The following is a 13643-nucleotide window of genomic DNA, read 5'->3' as shown; positions in this document are numbered from 1 at the left end:
AGTTGGTGCTACATCAGGCAGAGGATGTTATCCTGGCAGCTTCTCCCAGTGCCGCTGACACAAAGAAGTTCACTGGGGCAATATTTTTGTTACTATTGTTAATCAGAAATCCAAATTCTTGCTGTGAATCACCCAGAGATCTACCAGTAGATCCTGGGATACCTTCTCCCTGACACTGATCTATGCAGTACCATAATTTTGCGCATGTCCAAGGACACCCCTCCAGAATCTTCTAGACCAAGGGTCCCCAACAGGGGGAGGTGATGCGGGGGCATTTCCCATTCTCACCCATGGCTGCCTGCCTTGTGTTTGCTTTGGCACTCTGGATGTTGTTGGTGCACGTGGGGAGCATGTGCAAAGTTAAGGATTTTGACGCATGCTCTATCTGTGCTGTTTTTGTTCACTGTGTGTGCTAGATTTCTGGGCTTGCTGGCTGCTGCACCCAGCCCTGTTTGTTTGTTTTGCCATGCACGGCAGGAGGGGGGAAGCCAGAGCCTTTCTCTGCTTGCTTGCCCACCAGGCTCCTTTCTGTTGGCGGTGGCTGCCAGGACTGGCGCTGCATGCAGTAGGGAGGTAGCATGGGTGAAGCTAGGGCATTTCCCTATTCTCTTCCCTCACTTTTGTTTCTATCTACCCCACCACCCCAATTTTTCTGGCCCTCCTCTGCCCCTTCTTAAGTCTGTTTTCCAGCAGCAGAGAGACTTCCCTGCTTCAGCTGTATCCTTCCACCATCATGTTTTCAGAGACTCCTCAACAGCACATTTCTCTCTCTCCCCCTCTCTTTGTGTTTATGTGATATGGAGTGCATGAGTGTGTGAATGTGTGTGTGTGTGTGTGTGAGTGACTGAAGTTGTTTATAGCCCATGAAAGCTTACACCAGTTAGTACTAACATGTTAGTAGTCTTTTTTTATGGTGCCACCAAGCCTCATTGTTGTTTTTAAAGTTGAGTTTCCCAGTAGGATTAAAAGTGGGCATACTCTTACTCATGATTTCTACATGTGATCTCCCCCAACTACCTTAACATCACAGATCTGCAATGTGATATACAATTTCAGGTTGGTTTGAGGGAGATCCCGTATAAAAACCCTGACAACCCATGCCTCTGATCCTTCTATGCAAGCTATGCTTGTGCTGGCAAGTTTGGATGTTTGTATTTCTATGCCAGGAATGTTTGGATGTTTGTAGTTCTGTTATATTTGTTGACAGTGTTTGGGTGTTTGTATTTGTTCTATTCATTTGTTAGTAAATTATTTCATATTTGAACTATTTTGCAGTCTTGTCGTCTTTCTGACCTGACTTCCCCGCCACCAAAGCCATCTTGTGAGTAGCCACGCCTACATGGTGACCATTTTATCATTGGTGCCCATGGCACTTTGTCAGGATTCCAAAGGTGCACACCGGCTGAAAAAGGTTGGGGACACCTGTTCTAGACTCTAGCCCTACCATTAGATAGAGAACAGCATGATTCCTCACATGCCTTGAAGGACCTTCTCACTCACTTCTCTTCAAAGCACTGCAAAAGAAGCAGTTCTTCCTCTGAGATAATTACCTCAGTGTGCTTTTTTTTCTTTTCATCTCAATGGAATTAGCAGGACTCCCTCACAATGGGACTATTTGCTGGGATAGTACCCAGTGGCTGATTGTGAAGAACTCCCAATAGGTCAGCCAGAAAGAGCATTTCCTCAGATGCAAGGAAGCCTGGGGCCTGTTTCCATGAGTGATTTACTCCAAACCGGCTGTGTGTGTAGGTTGTTAGGGATACATGACATCGTGCCCATCCAGCAGCCACCCTGGAGCTTATTGCAGAAAAACCGGATTTCCTGAGACTGCTTATAGTCTGATTCTTTTCCTTAATTCGGCTTGTCTGTGCTTCTGTTGTGGTGTACACCAATCCTCCACATTTACTCCAGTGTGTTAGCCCTGTCCAGAGGTGTGCCTTTCACTGTGACCCCGGTCAAGGAGTATTTCCCCCAAGTTTTCCCTGCTGTGTTTCCCTGATGTTTCTGCCATTTCCCTGCTGGCCACCAGAGTTCTTTTTTTTTGTTTTAAGTGAAGGATTAAACCAAAACAGCGCTTTAGCACTACATTGCAAACCAGAAGTAAGCACTCCCCATTCACCAGCCACCAAGTGTATCAATGTTGGACACTCAAAGCCGTTACTCTATCAGAGGCTAAGGCTTACACTACTAAAAGAGCCATGGGGTGAGGTGTACATATATATGTTCCCAGCCAGATCTAGAGGTAGTTACTGCAGAATCTTCAGTTGCGCATTTAGAAGGCATCGCTATTACTCGACAGCAAAAAAAGCCCCAGTTCTCTAGCAGCACCACTATCCCACCCTCTCACTATCGCATTATAACATGCATTATTATTGAGCATTTCTTCCATCAATACTCATACCCCCTATGTCAGTAACTATCATGAAATAGCACTAACATGCATTTACACTATCGCGGGATAGCACATTAGTTCAGGGGGTCCTGCTAACTCCTGTTGTAGTCAATGAGGCTTGTTCCCGAAAGTGCACTGACTATCATGTGTTTGCGCTATCGTGTGATAGCACATTTACTCAGGGGTGCCTGCTAATGCAGAAGCCTGGTATTTAGAGAGAGAGGGGAAAAATGGGAGGAATCAGGTATAGGTCCAGGGTGTCTACTCAGAAGTAACTCCCATTGCAGTCAATGAGGCTTGTTCCTGAATTTACTGAGATTGCCATTAAGCCAAAAACCCTAAGTACACCCAGGGTACATCATGTATTCATCTGGTGAAAGGCATAATAACTCCCCTAATGGCTGTGAAGCATAGCCAAAGCTGCGTGTCTCTGCTGTTTGGTTCAAGGCTTTTCGGGAGCAATTAATGCCAGCTTCAGTCCTTTGCATTATCGCCTAATCAGGGGGCAGGAGAAAGGGGAGTAGAGCCTGGAGGGGGAAGCCTCTCTTATTGGTTAAGCAGCCCCTGCCAGTCTGATGAAGTTCACTTCCAATCCCCCTACCCCACCCAGAGGTATGTTTCTGTCAGCGACTTATAATGGTGCGGTACTCTCCTTCGTAGAGCCCTGCACAGAGCCATGCTGGTTCCATGAAAAATCCGGTATTCCTTCATCTGTTTCACCCTTCCGTTGTCATGGAAACATGGCCCTGGTTGGCTGTAATTCGAACCCAAGGCTTTCTGCCCTTCCCTCAGGAGCCTACGTCCAATGCCAGCTCTGGGATTTGGAGAGCCCTTGGGCAAGACCCCCTCAGTGGGCCCCCTCCCTCAGGGAATCTGCCTTTTCACTGCCATTGGCACCAGCTGCTCTTGCTTTTCTTCACCTTTCTTATCATCGCTTGCATGACCGACAGAGAGCCAGTAAGCAAGTTGTCTGGGCCAGAGCGAGAGGCAGGTGAACAACCAGGTTGCAAGGGTTAAGAGGAGGAGCAAGTCCAGGGGGCTCTTGTCGGTGGGATCCTGCTGGGGTGTGGGCCCTCGACAGGAGTCCAGCCATGCCTCCCCTTGATGCTGGTACTGCCTAGGCCAACATTCATGACAGCCCTTTGGCCACCTGGCCCCTCCTATGCCTCACTCTATTTAAGAATACAGTCCTCAGCATGTTTAGACAAGGAAAATGGCCTTGTAGGCCCCTTCCAACCCTACTATTCTATGACTATTCTATGAAAAGTCCTACCACTACCAGCACCACCTAGCCAGTCATGCTGTAGGACTTGTTTCTGTCTAAGCATGCATAGGATTGCGCCCTAAATCTATCTACAATTATTTCCAGGCCTCTTTTAAGGGTATTCTTTTTAAGTTTAAACATGTTTAGGTCTTCAATCTTTCCTCTCTTTCTAGGACCGGACTGGCTTACTTTGCCATCTCCCTCTGCTGACATTTTTCTTTTCTTGGCGCTCCAGCCTGATCTTTCTCACATATTCTTTGGTGGTTGCAAAATCTAAAACCAGCCCTGAAAGTTGGCCAACACGCACTGTGCTCTTCAGAGGCAAAGATTTAAAGAGGCAACTGTTGTTTAATGGCTGCTGCCACAACAGAAGACAGATCCACCGTCAAGTTGCTGGCAGCTTTTGGATGGTTGAAAGTAGGGCGGAGGGAGAAAATGGCCTCCCCAAACTCTCCATGCTGTTTGTGGGTGAGGAAATGGGGGGTGGGGAATATTGCCAAATATTCTCCCGGGCAAGGTGGAATTCTCCGACAGTTGTGGGGTGGGGGACTAAAATAATCTAAGACATTTTGGCTCAGTTAATCCTGTATTGTTAGTTCATACTGGTGAATGAAGGGAGACAAAGGGATGAGAAAGGACTGGAAGAAATAGGGGCCGCTCCCATCGCTTCAACTTTTTAAAAATATCAAACAATATTAAAACTGGATCTACATTTGGGCCCAAAATTCACCACTCTGTTCATAGATAGTGAATATGGGAAGGCCATGTTGCTAAGTATTCTCCGGAGGAGAACCCAAATTCTGGAGGAAATTTTTTTTTCCCCCAAAAATCTTCTGAGAAACTCTGGCTAAACCCTAGTGAAAGTGACATGTGTAACAGCCTTAGTTGCTCTGATGGATGATCTGTCAGGAGAGAGATGGGACAGTGTGACCCTGTGGGTTCTCCTTGACCTCTCAATGGCTTTTGATACCATCAACCATGGTATCTTGCTGGACCAACTCTGCGGTTGGGGCTGGGGGCTGCGGTGATACCGTGGTTCCATTCTTATCTGCAGGGTCGGTTTCATAAAGTAATACTGGGGGACTTCTGCTTGACCTCATGGCATTTGAAATGTGGGGTCCATCTTGCCCCCTCATGCTCTTTAACATCTATACGAAGCTGCTGGGTGAAGTCATCTGGGGATTTAGAGTGCGGTGTCATCAGTATGCTGACACACAACTGTACCTCGTCAGATCCAGGTGAGGCAATGGAAGTGTTTAATCACTGGCTTGCCAAGTTAATGGACTGGATGAGAGCCAATAAACTGAAACTGAATCCCGACAAGACGGAGGCACTGTAGGTTGGTGGTTCCCTGGTCCAGGAAGTTGGTGTTCAACTTATTCTGGATGCAGTTGCACTGCACCTGAAAGAGGGTTATGTAGTTTGGGGGTACTTTTTGATCCAACACTGTTACTAGAGACCCAAGTGGCCTTAGTGGCTCAGAACATCTTTTACCAGCTTTGGCTGGTTCACGAGCCGTGGCCTTTCCTAGATAGGGATAGCCTTGCGGTGGTGATTCATGCTCTGGTAACATCCAGGTTGGATTACTGTTATGCATTATATGTGGGGATGCCCTTGAAAACAAGCTGGTTATCATGTTTAAAGCCCTAAATGGTTTTGAGCCCAAATATCGAAGGACTGCCTCCTCCTATACGATCCTGACCATGCACTAAAATCTTCAGAAGAGGCCCTTTTCAGAATACCATCAGTGGGAGATATGCATTATGCATCCACAAAGGAGAGGGCCTTCTCTCTAGTGGCACCCTGACTTTGGAATGCCCACCCAAAGGAGATACGATTGGCTAACACTGACTTGTTTTCTTTTTTCTTTTTTTCTATTTCCATTTTTTATTTTTACAGTGCTGACAATAGTATATAAAATATAAAACAAATGATAATACCAAATATTATCAACAATTTAAACAATATAGAATATAATCAAATTTATCAACAAAACTAGCAAATATCACAAAGTTCCCAATAACACAAAAGGCTGTTCATTCTCTTGATTCTTGTTATACCAATACATTACAAATAATGACCACTTTTCTATAAATCTATTATTTTGCTGTCTTCCCTCTCTAACCCTTACTATATTTGTTAACTTAACCATATATATTATTTCCCATACTTTAATAATCCAGTCATCAACTGTAGGGGCTTTTTTTCCAGTTTGCTGATAACAGCATTCTGGCAGCTGTTAATAAATGCACTATCATCTCTATGTCATCAGATAGAACAACTTCCTTGACATAACCAAAAAGAATAATTACTGGATCCAGAGGTAGTCTATATCCTGATATAATCTCAATTTCATCTATTATCTTTAGCCAATAATCCTTAATGATTGGGCAAAACCAAAAAACATAGACTATATCTGTGTTAGGCATTTTACATCTCTAGCACCTGTTATCACCTTCATGATAAATGAGGGTAAGCCTTGCAGGTGTTAAGTACCAGTGGAACATAAATTTGAAAAAAGAACTATTTCAGGTTTGTGCTAATAGTCTGCTGTGATATATTATTCCAGATCCAAGTCCAGGTACCTACTGGAATCAGACAAGTTAGTTCTCTTTCCCAGCTTTTCTGATAATTATTAATTGTAAAATCTAAATCCAATAGAACTTTATAAAGCTTACTTAATAGGTTTTCCTGATTTTGTATCATCAAATTTTCAAAGGTGGTTTTTTCCCAAAGAGGTCTGGATTTCCTTAGTAACCTTAAGGCTATACCTCTACGCTGTAGATCAGAGCTTTCCAAACTTTTCATGTTGGTGACATACTTTTTAGACATGCATCATTTCGTGACACGGTAATTCAGTTTTACTAGCAAACCGGAGGTTAAACTAACCTGTTATAAGAGATACGGACACATACATAAATTGTAATAATGAAATGCATGGGGACACAACATATCTCATGAAAACCTTTCATTTATATTTTTAAAAATATATGATTTGTAAGATAATAACATACATTGTTGTCATTCATGAGTAACAGTATGTAAATATGTGCAAGAATTTTAAAAAGCTGAATAACACCAGTAACTACTTACCATTTTAATGGGATGTATGAGGTTGATGGGATGAACACAGCTTTTCAATATTTGGTGGAATATTAGATAAAGACACTCGCATTTCGTCATCAAGCATTTTTAAGCTTCCACGTTTCAGTGTCTTTAACTTTGCCATTGTTGAAAATAAATGGCAGAAATCAAATCATAGGTGCCACGTGGTGGGTGGCTTGCTGTTTGCCACATTGGGCTTGGGAGGGTGGCCTCCCTTCAGCCAGCAGCAGGTGGGCTGACTGGGTGACAGCCTGCAGCTGCGCTCGCCCGGGTGCTTGGGAGCACGCTGATTCCGAGGCTTCTGGCCTCCACTGAGCTCCGTTCCGACTGGCCAAGGTGGCGGACGGCCCGCTCGGTGCAGTCCCAGTCCCAGGCGGCGTTTCCGGCTGCGTGTTACTTTGGCCTGGCAGTGCAGTGTGGAAGTCTGCGAAGGGCACGCCCGAAACCACCCAGGGCTGGTGGCCGCTGCCACATCTCCGCGCTGGTGTCGGCCAAGCTCAGCTCCCAAGGCAGCACCTCCCTTCCCCTCTCTTCGCCCTGCGCCTCTACCTTTCCGGGGAGTGCAGGCTCGAAGCTCCTTGCCTGCCTGGCGCAGCCCTCCCTGCTCTAGGGGCGTCCAGGGGGCCGTTGTTCTCCCCCGCTGCCCTGCAGCCGCACCGAGGACGCGGGGAAGCCTCTCACCCGAGCTGATTGCAAATTGCTCGACTAATTGCTCCACTAACTTCGAATTCTCCACACTCCTCATGCAGCCAGCGTTACCACACTCCTCGCCGTACTGCTCCAGCACTGCCAATCACGTGTGCCCTACGTCAAGACACCACGTGATCCTAAAGCAGCTAATGTTAAAGCACCTAAGCCTTAGCTGCTAAGCCTTAGCAGCTAAGCTGCCTTAACATTAGCTGCTTTAGGAAGTTCCGGGGGAGGGGCCAAGGGAAGCAAATGCGAGTAAGGGAGCTCCGCGATGCCCTTCCGCACAACTTTCTGAATTTCGCGTGACACACCTACACACTGCCGGCGACACACTAATGTGTCGCGACACACAGTTTGGAAAGCTCTGCTGTAGATACTGAAAAAATAAAGGTTGGGAGTATTGCATTTCATTCCGTATTTGTTCATATGATTTAAGTGTTCCCTTGTCTATAAGTGCGGTTATTTCTATTAGCCCATGATTGTACCATAAAGATAGATTGCCTAATTGTGTTTCATCTGTCATCTCGTCATTAAACGTAATAGGTGTTAATGGAGATAAACCTGGACTTAACACTCTTTTAAGTTTCAACCAGTTGTTAAACAGGGTTTTGGTGCATGGGTTCATTCTTAATATATTTCTATCAAATTTATTACAGAACCATAAAGTATTTTTCAGCTCTGTTGAGACATTACACTGTTCTAATTCAGTTGCTCCATCTGGATTAAACCACGTCTTCAAATGCATAAACATAGCCGCAACGTAATATTTTTTTATGGATGGGAAAGCTAATTCACCATTCTTTGTTGGTTTTATTAAAGTTTTTTTTTGCTGCTCTTGTTTTTTTCCAGTTCCAAACAAAATCTAAAAACATTGTTGGCCACTCTCTGAGTATCTTTTGTGGGACCTTTAATGGTATGTTTAAAAACAAAAATAAAAATTTTGGAAGTACCACCATTTTTAAGGCAGATATCCTACCCATCCATTAAATATGAAGTCGGTTCCAGCAAGCCAAGTCATCTTTTACTTCATGCATGACCTTACAATGATTATATTCTGTTAAGATATCAAGATTTTGTGTAATCCATACCCCTAAATATCTAACTGGAGTATCTTTCCAAGGAATGTTATATTCTTTGGTAATCTTAGTTTTTGTAGAATTATCCATATTGAATCCAATCCATTCTGATTTTGTAATATTAATTTTATATCCTGATACTTGACCATATTCCTGCAACAAAAATAAAAGTTTACCATAAATATTCATAGGATCATACAAATAAATAACTATATCATCAGCATAAAGACTAATTTTGAACTCTTCTCTACCAATCTTTACCCCCTTTAATATATTTTCCATTCAAATAGCTTGAGGAAGAGGCTGTATAGATAATGCGAATAACAAAGGAGATAAAAGGGCAACCTTGTCTAGTGCCCCTCCTCAGACAGAATTTGTCTGAATCAACACCATTCACGGAGATGCAAGCATTGGGATTTGTATAGATCATTTTAACCCATTCAGCAAATGGGCTGCCTAAACCAATTTTATTCAAAATCTGTAAAAAGAACTTCCATTCTAAGCGGTCAAATGCCTAACCAAGTTGTTTTCTTTTTTGACACCAAATTAAAACATACCTTTTTGCCTAGGCATGTTAACACTGAAGAATTTAAACATGTTAAACATTTTAATTAATTTTAAAAAAAATGTGATTGTGTTGCCCTTCAATTTGTAATTGTATGGTTTTTATATTGGATTTGTTTTTTGTTCGCTTTGGTTGTTGTTGTTTTTTAGTTGTGTGTACCACACTGGGATCCCTTGTGGATGAAGGATGGTTTATACATGTTATTAATAAATAGTTTGTATTTTCACTGTTTACCCTTATTAATTTGGTCTCACTCCTTCTGTTTAATTAGCACTTTCTTTCTCCACTTCATGCATTTGATTAAATAACTTACTGCTTAATTACTGCTCATGCCACAATAAGCCAGTTACAGTGCAATCCTATACATGTTTACACAGAAGTAAGCCTAATTGAGCTCAATGGGACTTACTCCCAGGTACATGTGTAAGGACTGCAGTCTTAAGGCACAATCCTATGGATATTAAGACAGAAAAAAAGTCCTACAACTCCCAGCATTCCCCAGCCAACATGGCTGGCTGGGGAATGCTGGGAGTTGTAGGACTTCTTTTCTGTTTTAATATGCATAGGATTGCCCCCTTAGTCTCACACAGCAATCGCACACAACAATATCTCTGTGTTTTTATCTTGGGGCCCTGTTCAGCGGCTATGTTAACTCAATCTCCACAGCTGTTGATGTCCTTAATTGTATGTTACTTACTGTCTTTTTTTTTTTTTAAGGCATGGTTTTGAAGTGGTCAGCGACTTTTCATAGCTTATCACACATTCAGTATAACCTTTGTTGTGGTAATTACCATTTTTATTACTAATTATTATTATTATTTTAAATTTCAAAGCCCTCTTGAAAAAGCCACATCTTTACCAGGGGGTGGAACATGCCTATAATGATGGAGCCAGGTGGGTTTCCCTGAGGAGGGCATGCCACAACTTTGGTTCCAGAACTGAAAAGGCCCTGCCTCTCACAGCCACCTAACACATTTAAGCTGGTGGAGGGACACAGAGAAGGACCTCGTGATGTAGATCTGAGGGTAGGGGCAGGAGGAATGTGTGTGAGAAGGTGGTCTTCACAATATGTACATTTTTCTCTAATCAGAACAGACAGCCAACCTGTCGCTATTAGCTCACACTTAAGTTTCTGGCCTAAATTTGTTTAGCTGCAACTTAAATCGGCTGAGTCTTGAGTTATGGAAACAGATTATTCCTTCATGAGGAACAGAGGTGAGCAATTGAGAATCCTCTGACAATGCAGGAGGCTTTTCTAGTCCTGCTAACCTCCTCCCCTACATTCCACACCATTTTCTTGATACCTAGCACACGCACATCTGTCCCTTCTTGCACACAGTTGTTGCAGGAGCTGCCAGACTGGTTTGATGCTTACAACATGTCTTCTGGAGGAGGCCATGACCTAGCGTCCTCATTGTGTGCTTCCTAAAGCCAAACAGGGCACAGGACAGGCCGTAGCAGAAGTGGCCTCGCCTTTGGGGAGAAGCCTTTCACTAATCCAGGTATGTGAGAGGTCACCACTTATTTAATAGCCACCTCAGCTTCTTTGCTGAGGTTGTGTCATACATTGGTTTGAATGAATGGCAGAAATTAAAAGTGATTTGACCATGTCTAGATCTAGGTTGAAGGCTGGAGTTGGGACTCGCGAGTGCTTATTTCCAGCCTACGATCCAAAACCAGAGACAGTCAAAATTACTTTAATTTGGGGAAAGAGGTCACAAATACTAATGAATTCATGCAGAGGTACTGGAAACTTTAGGGGTCCTCTAGACAAACATTTAGTCCCACTGTAAAATTCTCTGGCTTCTCTACACCTTCAAACTAGAGGTGTGCATGTCTGACTGCACGCAGACATAAATCCCTAGCCTAGAAAGCTAGCATGCAAGGGAGAATAAAAGGCTATTCTAGAACTCATCTCCCTGACATCTAGTGTTCTATATGCAGTGAGTTTTATTACAGGGGTAAGCTTTCAGTCATGTACTTTGCATTCTGGGTTGGGGGGAGACCAACCACCTGTTTTCTACAGTGCTGTTACTTCTGGTTCTAATCAGAATACTCTATGTGCAAGACGAGAGTCACGGAGGTACATAAACATCAATGTAAAAGTGTAAATAGAGCAGGCTGGGCTAGGGGCTCCTTTTGGTTGCACTGCTTTGAAATAATCATACGCTCTACCCAAAAATGTTATTTTGCACTCTGGACAAGCCTGCTACCTCACTGGTGGTTGGAACAGAACTTTGGGATTTGCTGAGTGTGAGAAGAAAGAAGCCAGGCGACAGGAGATGGGTGGGTAGGGTTAGAAGATGGTATTCAGTGTATTCTACCTACTACAGTTGGGATCCAGAAATACAGCTAGAGAACTATTAAGCCTGTTGCACCTTGATCTGTTGGTTGTTTAGGATGGGCCTGAGATTCTTATCAGTTTTTCAGCACAGCATACTGGAAGTGCAGTTTTTTTAAAACATCCTAAGACCATGAGACTCATGTATTTCTGGGCTTGCAACTGCCCCTTAAGTACTGACCTGGAGCCCTTAATTCTGTGTGGCAGGTAAGAAAAAACAGTGTGCTGTGTCAGCAAGGGAAATTATTGTTGGAAAGACAACCTGTCCCCCTTCCCCATTTTAGATACATTCAGTTCTCAGGACCAGTCAATGAGCCAACATTTGCTTTGTGGGAATCATTCAGGCAGAGCGCACCACCTCGTGGCACAGCAAAGCATCACATGAAGAATCGACAATGGGAGAGTGCATAGAAAAGTGTGGTTCTCACACAGCATGTCTACATTACAAATTATGTTGACTTTATTTTTTTTCAGTTTTGTCATTGTGAATTTCAACAAACAAAAAATGTTGACTTTATATCAGTTTTATTATAATAGCTTCCCACGAATAATCCTAGGAATTGTAGTTCATGAAGGTGCTGGTAACCTGGGAAGAGGAAGTGGCTATTAAACCAGATTAATCATTTAGTATAAATATGCTTCTGGAGATCAGCAACAGTGTGGATATATCCGTCACAGTAGTCAGAAATAATTTCTCCCTAATTTCTCCCTCTTCTGAATGCGGCCCAGGACATGCTTATCAAGAAAAACAATATTGTCTTTGTACAAGGAGTTTTTGGCTTGGGCCTCAGTACGCAGCACCTTCTTTGCCACCTGCTTGTGATGTCCTGGCAAGCTGTTTTCTTCTCTCTGGAAACAAAGAAGCACTTTACTCAGTGCCCGGTTCAAGGATATATCATTTGTTTGCTGTGAGCAGCCCAGCCACCGTGCCAAAAACTACTCTGACATCTGGTTGGCTGCAAAAGACTGTATTTTGGAGCTGAACTCAAAGCCAGTTCAAATGTTCAGGAAAACCACATAGTACAGTCCATATGGGGGTCTATCCCTTCAGATAGTGGAATGATAGTAGGAACCAAAAGTGTTCCAAAGTGTGTGTGTGTAAGGAAGGAGGCAATTCTGGGGAACACCAGTACAGAACTGGAGCTAAGGGCCGTACCCATTTTGAGAGCTAGAGCAGTTGTAAGAGTTGTACTGTATTAAATAAAGCTTGTTCCATACTTCACTCTCCAGCAGCAAATACTGAAATATATTGGAATACTTTATCATACCAAAAAGCTCCTGCACATGGAAAGATAATGGAAACAGAACTGTTGTCTCTGATCTGCTAGCCTTTTGTGCACAGGGAGTTTTTAACAGGAAGGAACATTCAAACATGTGATTCCTTTTCTTGCAGTCCACCTTCCAGGACTGTACTGTGTGCTTTTCTGAACATTTGAAGTCTCTGAGTGTGAAGAAATTGTGCAATTGTTTATATGGCTATCATGAGAGCTGAGTTTGTTATAATTAACTTAACACACTTCCCACACTCATACCTAATCCTGGGGTGACAACTTCTGGCACTCCATTCAGAATTAATGCCATCACTTTATCAAATCACTATAATGTGAGAACCCAGAGGATTATTTTCACATATATCTATTGTCGCAAGTGGTGCTTAAATTGATTTCTGTATTTTCTGAGTCTGAAATTTGACTATAAAAACCTACAGAGATCTGGAAAATGTCTTTTGTTTTTTTTAAATCTTGCATTAGCAGCTTCACAAATGAAGCATTACAGATTTAAAACATCATTTTTAAAGGATGTTTGGGAAACGTTCTCCTGTGAAAACCAGGTGATACAAAACACAACTCTAGCCTGTCGCTTAGAAGGATTTTGCATCCAACAAGACACTATACTAGAAATGTATTGTCATTTCCAGTGTCAGATTAATGATGAGGAATTGGCTGTAACAAATTTCCTAACCATGTTGGGCTTCCATAATAACAGATTTGATCAAAAGGGGATTGAGAAAAATCTGCCATACCCTAGAAAATGGTAAGAGATTTTTTTCCCCAGCTTTTGTCATATTTCTCCCATAGCAAACTAGTTTTGTTGTTGTTGTTCAGTCGTGTCCGACTTACCTGGTCCTTATGTTGATAGGACCACCACTGTTCCACCATGCCCAGTGTTCATGATTAATTCAAACTGCAGGTGTTGTAAATCTGGGAAGA

This window comes from Heloderma suspectum, chromosome 2 (genome assembly GCF_057233095.1).
Source record: "Heloderma suspectum isolate Gila_16-S chromosome 2, 16-S_ref, whole genome shotgun sequence".
Classification (NCBI taxonomy): Eukaryota; Metazoa; Chordata; class Lepidosauria; order Squamata; family Helodermatidae; genus Heloderma; species Heloderma suspectum.
Note: the sequence above shows the minus strand (reverse complement) of the source record.